Raw genomic sequence first — 12,988 nt, 5'->3', positions numbered from 1 at the left:
GAAATCTAGGCAATACCATTCAGGACATAGGCATGGGCAAAGATTCCATGATGAAAATGCCAAAAGCAATCACAACAAAAGCCAAAATTGACAAATGGGATCTAATTAAACTAAAAAGCCCCTGCACAGCAAAAGAAACTATCATCAGATTGAACATACAACCTACAGAATGGGAGAAAACTTTTTCAATCTATCCACCTGACAAAGGTCTAATATACAGAGTCTTCAAGGAACTTAAACACATTTACAAGAAAAAGACAACCACTTTAAAAAGTGGGCAAAGGATATGAAAGACCCTTGGCAAATGACATACATGCAGCCAAGAAATGTACAATAAAAAGCTCAACATCACTGATCAACAGAGAAGTGCAAATCAAAACCACAGTGAGATACCATTTCATGCGGGTTAGAATGGCAATTATTAAAAAGTCCGAAAACAGGAGGGGTGCAGTGGCTCATGCCTGTAATCCCAGCAATTTGGGAAGCCGAGGCAGGTGGGTCACTTGAGTTCAGGAGTTTAAGACCAGCCTGGCCAAAATGGTAAAACTCCGTCTGTATTAAAAATACAAATAAATTACCTGGGCATGGTGGTGCACGTCTGTAGTCCCAGCTACTGGGGAGACTGAGACAGGAGAATTCCTTGAACTCTGGAGGTAGAGGTTGCAGTGAGCTGATATCATGCCACTGCAATCCAGCCTGGGAGACAGAGAGAGACTCCATCTCAAAAACAAAACAAAACAAAACCAAAAACAACAGATGCTTGCAAGGTTGAGGAGAAAAAGGAACATTTTTACGCTGTTAGTGGGAGTGTAAATTAGTTCAACCATTGTGAAAGAGTGTGGTGATTCCTCAGAGATCTAGAGGCAGAAATACCATTTGACTCAGCAATCCCATTCCTGCTTATATACTCAAAGGAATATAAATCATTCTATTATAAAGATACATGCACACCTATGTTCATCACAGCACTATTCACAATAGCAAAGACAGGTAATCAACCTAAATGTCCATCAGTGATAGACTGGATAAAGAAAATGTGGTACACATACACCATGGAATACAATGCAGCCATAAAAAGGAATGAGATGATGTCCCTTACAGGGACATGGATAAAGTTGGAAGCCATTATCCTCAGCAAACTAATGCAAGAACAGTAAACCAAACACCACATGCTCTCACTTATAAGTGGGAGCTGAATGAAGAGAATCCATGGGCACATGGCAGGGAACAACACACGTTGGGCACCTGTGGGGGCTGAGGGAAGGGAGTGCATCAGAAAGAATAGCTAATGGATGCTGGGCTTAATCCCAGGTGATGGGATGATCTGTGCAGCAAACCACCATGGCGCATGTTTACCTATTTAACAACCTGCATGCCCTGCGCATGTACCCATAAACTAAAAATAAAAGTTGAAAAAAATTTAAAAAGGGAAAAGTCAACCAAGAGGGCTGCAGAACATGGGGTCATTTTATTTTTATATATAATATGCATATTGTTGTATGTAATTTATGGTCCTAGTTTTCACATGGGGAAGGATCATGAAAAATGTGCTGTCTTCATTTTCAACCCAACAGTTTTTAGGCTTGAATGTTTCCTAGTCAAGTGTTTATGTTTGTTCTTGTATGTACTATCGAACAGGGTATCAAATGCTTTGTAGCTGTTTGTGCTGAAAAAAAAAAAAAACTCATCCCCAAATCCAAACATCTATCAATTATCAAATGGATAAAGTGAATTAAATTTAAATGTGAATGAAGGAACTGCTATATACAGCAGGATGAATCTCACAAATACATTGAGAGAAACAAGCCAGACACAAAGTAATACCTAATATATAATCCCACTTACAAAAAATTTTAAAATAGATAAAGCTAAAGCTAAACTACAATTTTTATAGTTAGGATAATCGTTACCTTTAAGGAGGCGGGAGTGGCTAAGGAGGGGGTACCAGCAGCACTTCTGGGATCCTGGCAATGATTGATTTCTTAATTTGGTGGTAGTTACATAGGTTTCCTCACCTTGCCATAATTCAGTGAGCCACACACTTGTTTGTGTACTTCCTATATGTGCATCATAATTTAATTAAAATGTTTTAAAAAGTGCTAAGAAGCTGACTGGAAACTTTGTGTATAAAAATAGAGCTTGTCAATCAGTAAGCTTTACTGCAGGTGAGTATTCAGTGTGTAGCTGTTTAAATGGGGAAACCCAAGATGTCAGCAATTCAAAGAACCTGTTTTAGGAGGAAATTAATGAGAATAAATTTACAATAGAACCATTTCCAAAAACCACAGGTACATTAGACAGGAGTGGTGGATTCTACAATTGGCATGATATGGGAGAGTGGAGGCTTAGTAAATATAAACATTCACCTTGCTCCATGGTGAGTGAAGGGGTCAGGATTTATAAAAGAGACCCAAAAGGAAGGTAGAAAATATAGCACTATACCTCAGAACTGCCCTGAATTCTGGGGAGATGTGAGAAATACATTAAAAAAGTCTCAATTTAAAATACTCATGGATTACTTTTTTAAAAAACATACAATTTCTGTGAAAGGCGTATCAATGTGGCCCTCATCTGCTCCTAATTGAGTATTCATAACATTGAAAATTTTAAACAAATAGAAAAGATGTATTCTAAAACTTGCATTTACCTAATATATATATATATATATATATATATATATATATATATGTATATATGTATTTTATGTTTTTCCTACATAAATACATGCCTCGGTGATTTGGGGTGGTACATAATTTTCATTTTCATTTTTTTTTTCTTTCTGAGATGGAGTCTTGCTCTGTTGCCCAGGCTGGAGTGCAGTGGTGTGATCTCAGCTCACTGCAACTTCTGCTTCCCAGGTCCAAGCAATTCTCTTCCCTCAGCCTCCTGAGAAACTGGGATTAGAGGCACACGCCACCACACACGGCTAATTTTTGTATTCTTAGTAAAGACCGGGTTTCACCATGTAGGCCAGGCTGGTCTCAAACTCCTGAACTCATGATCCGCCCACCCCAGCCTCCCAAAGTGCTGGGATTACAGGCATGGGCCAGTGCACCCAGCCCAGGTATATAATTTTCCATTGCATCAGAGTATTTTAATTGTTTTAAATAATTTATTAACAGATATTTAATTCATTTATTTACATACTTATTTCTTCATTCATGTAAAAACACTTCCTCAATTTAAGAATAGATCTGAGTGACTGGAAAATAGTTTAAATAACCACTGTTATTTTACACATGTACACAGCTATTGTGGATAAGCCAGCAATGTTAACAATCAGGAATGTTAATAATGTGAAGCCAAGCAATGACTTAGAATTAAGAAAAATATTATATTTCAAATCAGAGACTCACTCTGTGGGTGACACTCTTGTGGGAATGGTCTACAGTAATAAAACTTCCCCTTGTGGTATGACAGGAGTGTGGGAAGTAGAAGCCCATGGTAGTAAGAGAAGTGTAGCCTTTCCAATCTTCACCTTTTTACGCGTACTTGAGAATTCTAAACAGCAGGTCTACAAGGGGTTGACTGCTCCCACTCAAAAAAAAGAAAAAAGAAAAAAAGAAAAAAAAAAGCACAAAATAAAGAAAAACCACCCACCCAAATTAAGATCTACCATATGATCAGTAGTGCTACAAATTACTTTGTGCTCTGTTTTTCATCTATTTTGACCCCTGGAAATAATTGCCTTCCTTGATTTTACATTTATTACTCCCTTGTCTTTAAAATATTTTTATCATGTGTTTTTTAAACAATGTATCATTTATACTATCTTGCTTTTGAAATTTATAAAATTGATAAGAAATGATATATTGTATGAAGTTTTCTGTGGCTTAGTTTTTAAATACAATTTGTTTTTTTCTGAGATTCACCTGTGTTGTTACATGTCGCTATAGTTTATTATACAAAAGTACATTGTGTACAGATGTCATAATTTATTTATGCTTTCTCCTGTTGATGAATGTTTGTGTTGTTTCTATTTTCCATTTTTCATTTAATAAACACTAATGCTATGAATATATATATATATATATATATATATATTTTGATGAACGTGTGAAAGAGTTTCTCTTGCTGTATTCCTAGGGATTTGGGATGGGTGGCCAGCTGTGAAATGAACAAATGGTCGCTCTGCAAGCAGGAAGGAGTCTCAGCAAATACAAAGATAGAACTATTTGGTGAAAATTTCAAGGTCAGAGTGAATATTTTCCACTTTCTCAGAGGTATTAGAGTCTGGCAATGTAAATATACTTAATGTTGCTGAACTATACACCAAAAAACTGGGTTAAGTGGTAAATTTTATTTATATTTTAGCACAATAAAAATGAGTTACATAACACTAAAATAACTCTAACTTATAACCATATTTATAAAATCAGCAGTAATTTCAATTTTTGTTGTTCTTCTCCACTGTTCAAATGTAGTTAAGTATGTAAGTAAAATTTGTAAAAAAGTATAACCAAATATATCTGAGTATGTGTGCATGCACGTGTGTGTGTGTGTGTGTGTGTGTATATATATATATACATATATATTCTCAATACATGCCAGAGTTCCTTATAAGAAACTGTGAATAGGATAGACAATAACATTTCTAGTTATATTTGTATTTTGTATGAACTTCTTTGCACATACATATAACCTAATTCAAAAACACAACCTGAAGATCAATTCAGTGAAAAATAGTCGTCAAACTTACTCTAACTTATTACTTATTGATTAGCCAGACATCCTAAGATGATAGTGCCATGGGTAAAAAGAATTATGTTTCTCTATGTCAGATAATACAACTTTAATCAAAGAACATAAAGCCCACTGCTTCCTTTATAAGCATATTATTGCAGGGTTTAATATAGCAAAGACCAGAAATTATTTTCCTTATGTCTGTGTTAAGCAGTTTTGTTTTGAATTAGGCATCTTTATTACTAAGCATTAATTTTTACTAAGTAGAATATAATTTGGGGCTGCTTTTGTCAATAGTTCACTGCCCTCTCCATCTCATTAGATAATTTCTTTGCCATGAGTTGTGTTTGTAACACTACCCAGTCAGCCTCATCAATGAGTTTCATTAAGAACTTGTTTACTTCTCTTTCCAAATCATTAATAATGTTGTTAAATAAAATCAAACTGAACAAAGAACTTCTTGGCAGCCTATGCAACACCAAACCTGAACTGAAAATAGAACCATTTTTTATTCTCTGCTTATAGACTTTCATCCTTTATTCAATCCATTTGATGGTACTTTTATGTAGGGCAATTAGAATTAATTTTGTTAGTTGCATTTCATGATTTTGTGAGCTCCCATCTCATTTAATATAGTAATTTTCCCAGAGTAGGGCTCTGGGAAGTAGCAGTGCAGGAACAGAGGAAATGTTCCATTTTAGAAGGGCAACATATTTCAATGCAAACTAAATTCATTATACACTGGGTACACCTTGAAGACACCTTGAAGGAGTAGAGAATACACATGACGTCCTCAGACCAAATGTTATGGTGAATACTTTGATGGAAAAATAAGAGCATTGTAGAGGTAGACCTAGGGAGAAGGACAACAGTTGAGGAAGATTATCATTATTGTAAGCAGATACTTTTAGATAGAAAATTTTTGGCTCTAGGTTAGGGATGACCCATAGAACTTTTGTGATTATGGAAAAATTCTGTAATCTGCACTGTTCAATACAGAAGGCACTGGCTTGCTTATGATTCTCAAGCATTTGTCCTGGGACAGTTACAACTAAAGACGTGAATTTTTATTTATTAAACTTTAATTCATCTAAACGTATATAGTGGCTGCACACAGTGGCTCATGCCTGTAATCCCAGCACTTTGAGAGGCCAAGGCTGGAGGATCGCTTTAGGCTAGCAGTTTGAAACCAGGTGGGGAAATACAGCAAGCCTCCATCTGTACCTAGAAAAATAAACGAACAAACAAAAATTTAGCCAGGCACGGTGGCATGTGCATCTGTACTCCCGGCTACTTAGGAGGTTGAGATGGGAGGATCACTTGAGCCCAAGTGGTCAAGGCTGTAGTTAGCTATGTTCACTCCACTGCAGTCGCTAAAAAAAAAAAAAAAAAAAAAAAAAAAAAAAAAAAAAAAAAAATTCTTTAAATAGCCACATATGACTAGTGGCTACCATATTGGACAGCACAGTTCCAGAACTTTAGGGCAGCTACATTACAGGTCAAAGAGGAGAAAACAGGAACTTCCTGGTAGAGGATAGTTCTAATTTAGAACCCAGAATAAGAGCAGCCAGGTAAAGAGCTCTTTAGGGTTCCTCCTCTATGATACAACCATAGTCAACAAATGAATTGGAAGCAAGCACTAATTTTGCCCCCAGTGCAATGAAGTGCAACTTCCTTCATAGCAAACTCATCAGAAACTGAATAATGGTAAATAGAGCAAAGAAAATGATGAATTTTCTTCAAGTAATGATTAAAAATATACTTAAATCAATGATTAGTTACCATGTTTTGCATGTACCTACTAACATTAAATTATATTTGGAAAATATATGCCCATTATACCTTTCTTCTAGATTGCGTGCATTCATTCATATTTACTGTAAAATATTAAACTAATATACATTAAATCAACTGTGATTATTGCTTTTAAGGAGTGTTCTTTTTTTATTACTGTACAGGTGTCTTTTACTTGTTTTCTAATAATTTAATTTAGATTCTTGTTTCCTTTCTCTTTCCCAATTCTGTTCTTAATCCTGCCGCTATGGTGCTGTGATTTCATCCACACCGCCTCAAAAATAGCAGATCTCTTAAGCTTTGTATTTATTAAGGGAGGACAATTAGTGTAATATGCATGAATTACAAAAGGCTTTGCACGGAACTGAAAGTTTTGTGGAAGAACTTACAAAAATTTATTGCAATTGTTATGTTGGAGAGTCAATCAGTTTCCACAAGGGATAATCTCAGGCCTTGTATTACTCGGTATTTTAATCTCTAGCTACAACAATAGAGTTTACAAGGCATCAGTTAAGTGACAGTGAACAACAAGTGGAGTTTATATCTGGTCATTTCTGCTATCTAGAATTTGTGGGCGTGATTATAAACATGTACATGAGAATTTTTGTATGTCCATAAGTTGTCTTTTCTTTTGGATAAATAGGCAGGAATGGAATTACTGGGTCTAAGAGTATGCTTAAATGTATAAGACACTACAAAACTTTTTCTAACATTTCTGAATTATTTTTCATTACCATCAGTAATGTATGAAAGTTCCCATTGCTCTGTCTCCTTAGCAGCACTTGGTTTTGTCAGCTTTTAAGTTTAGCTAATGAGTCTATTGTGATACCTCACTTTGGATTTAATTTGCATTTTCATATGACGAATGATGTTGAGCATCTTTTCATGCCATCAATAGCTCTTTTGTGAAGTGTCTGTTTAATTCTTTTGCCAACATTTTAAAATTGGGCAGTTTGTTTTCCTATTCTCACTTCATGAGCGTTTTTTATGTATTATGACTACAAGTTCTTTTTCAAATACGTGTTTGCAAATATTTTCTCCTAATCTGTGTTTTGCCTTTTCATTTTCTTAATAGTGTCTTTTGAAGAGCAGTTTTAGTTTTTATGGTTCCAATTTACCAATTTTTTAATGAATTGTGATTTTTCTGTCCTCTCTAAAATATTTTGCCTAATTTAAGATCACAGAGATTCTCCTGTCTTAAGTTTTGGGTTTTACATCAAGGTTTATAGTTCATTTTGAGTTCTTTTATAAATATGATATGAGTATTTAAGTACTTTTTAAAAATGTATGCCCAATTGTTCTAGCATCATTTGTGGAAAAGTCATTCTTTATACACTGAATTGCCCTGGCAACTTTACTAAATAATCAATCTATCATATATGTTTGGGTCTATTTCTGGACTCCATTTTGTTCAATTGTTCTATATACCAATGCTTTACAGTCAATCTGGAAATGGAGTAGTGAGGGTTCTTCATCTTTATTCCTTAATTTTGTTTTAAATTGCCTCCATTATTCTAGGTTCTTCGCTCTTTGCACCTAAATTTTAGAATCAGCTTACTGATTTTTACAAAAAACCCCAAACCAAACCAAAACAAAAAAAAGGCCTGTTTGAGATTTTGATTTGGATTGCACTAAATCTATAGACCAAATCAGAGAGAACCGAAATCTTAAGAGTATTATTTTCTGACTCATGAACATGATATTCTCTTCATTTATTTAGGGTTTTGATTTATTTAAATCAATATGTTATAGTTTTCAGTATAACAAATTTTGTATTTCTTTTGTCAGATATATACGCAGATTATCCCATTAAATACCTAAGTTGTTAATGTTTTCAATGCTATTATATTTATATTTATTACATTAATTTATATATAAGCATACTATTTTTTTCACATATTTAATCTTATCCAGTGACATTTAGGAATGATTTGTCTTTTTTATGAACTTACCCATTTATCATTATGTAATGTCTTTCTTTATCCCTAGTAATACAGCTTGTTGTGAAGTTTATTTCATTGAATGTTAATATTACCACTCCAGCTTTTAAAAATTACTGTTTACAATATTTTTAATACTTTTAACTTATACTTGCCTTTATATTTAATATGAATTTCTTGTAGACAACATATAGTTGGATTTTCCTTTATTACCCAATTTTGAAAATCTCTGCTTTTTGATTAGGGAAATTAGACAATTTACACTTAATATGATTATTGATATTATTAGATTTAAATTTACTACCTTACTAATTGCTTTTAATTAATTCCTTTGATTCTTTGTTACTTCTTTCTATCTTATTTTAAATTAAATATTTTAAAATGCTTCTATTTCCATTTTTGGCTAATTAGTTATATCACTCCACCAACTTTCAGTTGTTCCCTAGGGGTTAGCATATGTATTTAACTTATCAGAGGCTACTTTCAAATAATAATGATATAGGCAGGTCGTGGTGGCTCACACTTGTAATCCCAGCACTTTAGGAGGCCAAGATGGTTGGATTGCTTGAGCCCAGGAGTTTGAGACCTGCCTGGACAACATAATGAGACTCCTGTCTCTACAAAAAAAAAAAAAAAAAAAAAAAATCCAGGCATGGTGGTGTAGCCTGTAGTCCTACCAACTCGAGGCTAAGGCAAGTGGATAGCATGAGCCTGAGACATTGAGGCTGCAGTGAGCTATGATTGTATCACTGCACTCTACCCTGGGTGACAGAACAAGACTCTGTCTCAAAAAAAAAAATTATATGTACTCGCTCATAAATAGCATCAGAACCTTATAACAGAATATTTCCAAACCCTTTTCCCATCCTTTGTGATATTGTCACATATATTAATGTTATATAGAGTTTAAACTCCATAATATTGTCACAAGTCTTGCATTAAACACTCAAATATTTTAAAGTGATTATATATGCTTTTTACTTTTACCTCCATTTGCGTAGTTAACACCAATCTTCATTTCTTTGTGTAGATTCAGTTCTAGTGTGGATGCCTAAAGACTTTTGTTTAGCATCTCTTAAAATGCAGTTCTACTGACATAAATTCTCTCAGGCTTTGTTTGACTGAAAAAAAGTCTTTATTTTGCCTTTCTTTTGAAAAGTATTTTTCCTGGGTGCAGAATTATGGGTTCATAGTATTTTTTTGTCTTTCAGTACTTTAAAGATGTTACTCCCTTGACCTCTAACTTGTATAGTAGGGCTAAACATCCTGCTTGGCTTATGCTGGGATTATTACATCTGTGGTTTGATGTCTTCACTCACTTACGAGAAATTCTTGGTCAAATTTCCTTCTATCTAAGACTTCAATTTCATTTACATTAGATCATTCAGCATTGTCCCACAGTTCTTGAATTCTCTCTCCCATTCTGTAGGTTTGTCTCTTTATTGATTGCCTACTTTGTGGTACAGTAGCTTTTTCATTCAATATAATCCTATTTGCCTATTTTTGCTTTTGTTCCCTGTGCTTTTGAGGTCTTATTTTAAAAATCCTTGCCCAGTTCAACTCATGAAGCATTTTCCCTAGGCTTTCTTCCAGTAGTTTCATAGTTTTGATTATTACAGTTTAGTCCTTAATCCATTTAGAGTTGACTTTTGTATAGGGTAAAAAATAGGGATCTAATTTTATTCTTTTGCATGTGGATATCCAGTTTTCATAGTACTATTTATTGAAAACTGTCCTTCCCCCCATGTGTGTTTTTGTTGACTTTGCTGAAAATCAATTGGCTGTAAATGTATGGATTTCTTTCTGGGTTCTCTATTATATTCCATCAGTCTATGCATCTGTTTTAATGCCAGTACTATGCTATTTTTGGTTACTATGACTTTGTACTGTGTTTTGAACTCAGGTAGTGGGATGCCTTCAGCTTCATTCTTTTCACTTATGATTGCTTTGACTATCTGGCATCTTTTGCATTTGCATATGAATTTAAGATAATTCTTTTCTAGTTATGTGAAGAATGTAATTAGTATTTTGATAGGGATTGCACTGAATTTGTAGACCAATTTGAGTAATATGGACATTTTAACAGTATTAATTCTTCCAATCTATAAGCATGGGATGTCTTTTATATATGTTCTCTTCGATTTCTTTAATCATCCAATAGCAAAAAAGAAACCCAAATAATCCAATTAAAAATGTGCAGAAGGCTAAAATGGACATTTTTCAAAAGAAGACATGCAAGTGGCTGACAGAGACATGAAAAAATCGTCAACATCACTAATCATCAGGGAAATGCAAGTCAAAACCACAATGAGATATCTCCTTACTCCAGTTAGAATGACTATTATCAAAAAGACAAAAAAGAAATGCTGTCAAGGATGTGAAGAAAAGGGCACTCTTATATACTGTTGATAGGAATGTAAATTACTACAGTCATTATGGAAAATAGTATAAAGTTCCTCAAAAAATTAAAAATAGAACTACCATATGATCCAGCAATCCCATATATTGGGTACACATCCAAAGAAAGTGAAATTAGTATGTTGAAGAGACATCTGCATGCCCAAATTTGTTGCAGCACTGCAGCACTATTAAAAATAGCCAAGCTATTGAATCAACCTTAATGCTCATCTACAGATGAAAGGATGAAAAACTGTAACACACACACACACATGCACAAATGCACTCATGTGCATGCACCAGAGAGTATTATTCAGCCATTACACAAAATGAAATTTGTTATTTGTGGCAACATGGATGAACGTGGAGGACATGATATTAAGTGAAATAAGCCACCAATAGAAGGACAAACACTGCATTATCTCACTCACATGAGGACTCTAAAATAGCTGATTTTATAAAAATAGAGAGTAGAGTAGTGATTACCAGGGCTGGGGAGGGTAGGGATGAGCAGGGGGGACCAGGAGAGGTTGTTCAATAGGTGCAAAGTTACAGTTAGACAGGAAGAATAAATTTTGGTGTTCTATTACAAAGTAGGGTGAGTATAGCTGATATGGTTTGGGTGTGTCTCCACCCAAATCTCATCTTGAATTCCCATGTGTTGTGGGAGGGACTCAGTGGAAGGTAACTGAATCATAAGAGATGGTCTTTCTTGTGCTTTTCTCATGATAGTGAATAGGTCTCATGAGATCTGATGGTTTTAAACAGGTGGTTTCCCTGCACAAGCCCTCTTCTTTTGTGTGGCACCATGTGAGATGTGCCTTTCACCTTCCACCATGATTGTCAGACCTCCCCAGCCACATGGAACCGTAAGTCCATTAAACCTCTTTATTTTGTAAATTGCCCAGTCTTTGGTATATCTTTACCAGCAACGTGAAAACAGACTAATACAGTACATTGGTACCAGTAGAGTGGGGCACTACTGAAAACATACCCAAAAACGTGGAAACGACTTTGGAACTGGATAACAGGCAGAGGTTGGAACGGTTTAGAGGACTCAGAAGAAAATAGGAGAATGTGGGAAAGTTTGGAACTTCCTAGAGACTTGTTGAATGTATTTGCACAAAATGCTGATAATGATATGAACAATAGAGTCCGGGCTGAGGTGGTCTCAGATGGAAATGAGAAACTCGTTGGGAACTGGAGCAAAGTTGACTCTTGTTATGTTTTAGCAAAGAGACTGGTGGCATTTTTGCCCTTGCCCTAGAGATTTGTGAAACTTTGAACGTGAGAGAAATGATTTAGGGCATCTGGTGGAAGAAATTTCTAAGCAACAAAAAATTCAAAATGTGACTTGGGTGCTGTTAAAGGCATTCAACTTTTTTTTTATTATACTTTAAGTTTTAGGGTACATGTGCACAACATGCAGGTTTGTTACATGTGTATACATGTGCCATGTTGGTGTGCTACACCCATTAACTCGTCATTTAACATTAGGTATATCTCCTAATGCTATCCCTCACCCCTCCCCCCACCCCACAACAGGCCCTGGTGTGTGATGTTCCCCTTCCTGTGTCCATGTGTTCTCATTGTTCAGTTCCCACCTATAAGTGAGAATGCGCAGTGTTTGGTTTTTTGTCCTTGCGATAGTTTGCTGAGAATGATGGTTTCCAGCTTCATCCATGTCCCTACAAAGGACATGAACTCATCATTTTTTATGGCTGCATAGTATTCCATGGTGTATATGTGCCACATTTTCTTAATCCAGTCTATCATTGTTGGACATTTGGGTTGGTTCTAAGTCTTTGCTATTGTGAATAGTGCTGCACTAAACATACATGTGCATGTGTCTTTATAGCAGCATGATTTATAATCCTTTGGGTATATACCCAGTAATGGGATGGCTGGGTCAAATGGTATTTCTAGTTCTAGATCCCTGAGGAATCGCCACACTGACTTCCACAATGGTTGAACTAGTTTACAGTCCCACCAACAGTGTAAAAGTGTTCCTATTTCTCCACATCCTCTCCAGCACCTGTTGTTTCCTGACTTTTTAATGATCGGCATTCTAACTGGTGTGAGGTGGTATCTCATTGTGGTTTTGATTTGCATTTCTCTGATGGCCAGAGATGATGAGCATTTTTTCATGTGTCTTTTGCTTACATAGATGTCTT

At 35.2% G+C, this 12,988-nt stretch overlaps 1 long non-coding RNA gene across 1 annotated transcript in view; it reads left to right on the top strand.

Moving 5' to 3' along the window:
* LOC129144104 (uncharacterized) overlaps positions 1-12,988 on the top strand; it is a 220,541-nt gene that overhangs the window by 184,815 nt on the left and 22,738 nt on the right. Inside the window, exon 2 of the long non-coding RNA XR_008548278.2 lies at positions 11,583-11,683. This is a non-coding gene — a long non-coding RNA (uncharacterized LOC129144104). The remainder of the gene's footprint in view (positions 1-11,582; positions 11,684-12,988) is intronic.

Source organism: Pan troglodytes, chromosome 1 (assembly GCF_028858775.2).
Source record: "Pan troglodytes isolate AG18354 chromosome 1, NHGRI_mPanTro3-v2.0_pri, whole genome shotgun sequence".
Lineage (NCBI taxonomy): Eukaryota > Metazoa > Chordata > Mammalia > Primates > Hominidae > Pan > Pan troglodytes.
The sequence above is the reverse complement of the archived record's forward strand: the minus strand, read 5'-3'. Positions and strand labels throughout refer to the sequence as shown.